Here is a 1,452-nt window from a genome sequence, read left to right on the forward strand (position 1 = left end):
TTTTGAATAATCGCACGCCGCTGACAAACAACTGGCTGCCAAAATCGTTCGCCTGGAAATGTTATACACCCTACAGCCCGAGGGGCCCCCCACCACCCCAGGGATAGAACGCACAGCAAAAACAAGTGAACGAACTAGTGGAAGTGCTGTAATTGGCATGTAGACTAGGAGATACCCTGTACGTTGTTTCGAAAGAAATACTGAAGCAATTATCTCAATATTTTATATTTATTTATATTTATTTCACAATTTGATCTGCGGGCAAACGCAAGTCTAAAGCACTTAAACCACTGCTTGAGCACACAGCCGCATATACCCGAGGAGCACTCGGTAATCACTGCCTGCGATCAGCTAGGCAACGCGTCTCAGCTTTTTGTTCCTTCCTTCATTCCACACCCACGCAGCAGAGCTCGAGCAGCGCTGTAGTGAGAACGAGCGAGCAGATAAAAGGGTCGCTCTTGCTGCGGTCTACCTGCTCGTTGCAGATCAACGTCCACCGCAGAAACCAAATTTATAAAATTACAAAAATCACTTTCTCTTAGTTCCGAAGTGGCCGTCTCTTTGCCTTTGAGAATTTGCCATGAAGATTTCTACCCAACCTTAGTACATACAGTAGGCACACATATTATTCGGACACCCTTGTCACTCTAGTTTAAACACCTATAACTTGGCGTACGGTTAGGTTAGATAGAAAAAGTTAATTTTATATCAAAGATCAATATATCTACTATTCGTTCACAAAAAAAATATTTAAATTTTCTACTATGGTATGTACATATGTATGTATATTTTGCATGACATTCGAATCAAAATTTGCTGCAATTTTTAATCATTGCTTTGAAAGTGCTTGAAAGCTGCTAGAACTGGCTCGACTAACTGTAATCCAAAGCTCTGCTCTCCACAAAACCAGCACACTCTTTGTCCCACCCAAATACAGGGTACACTGCACACTGAACAAAGCCAAACGGAATGGCTGTAGTGGAGCGGCATGGCATGGCGCCAGTTGGCTGAAAGAAGAGGCTCTCCTCTCTGCAGCATCAGGATTAGGGATACGGATACGGATAGGGATAGGGGTCGGTATCTTTAGCCTGAGGCAGCGCAGAGAACCAGACACGTAAATTCGGACGAGCGGGAGGCATGTCCCAGACATGTCCCCAACCCAAAAAGGACGACATCGACAATGACAACTATGAGACTGGGGGACAACAGCCTTGCATGAATGAAGCAGCAGCAGAAGCAGCAGAAGCAGCAGCAGATACCCAAATGAAATGCCATTAATTTGGCAAATGAATGCGGTTGCGTTGACTGGAATGACTGACACACACAGAGAAAGAAAGAGAGAGAAAGAGAGAGACACGAAGCCCTATATCCACAGATCCAGAGACAGACGACACAGAGACAGCGGACACAGAGACAGACGAAACAGAGACGGAGACAACGCAGAATGAGACG

This window comes from Drosophila obscura, unplaced genomic scaffold (assembly GCF_018151105.1).
Source record: "Drosophila obscura isolate BZ-5 IFL unplaced genomic scaffold, ASM1815110v1 contig_37, whole genome shotgun sequence".
NCBI lineage: Eukaryota > Metazoa > Arthropoda > Insecta > Diptera > Drosophilidae > Drosophila > Drosophila obscura.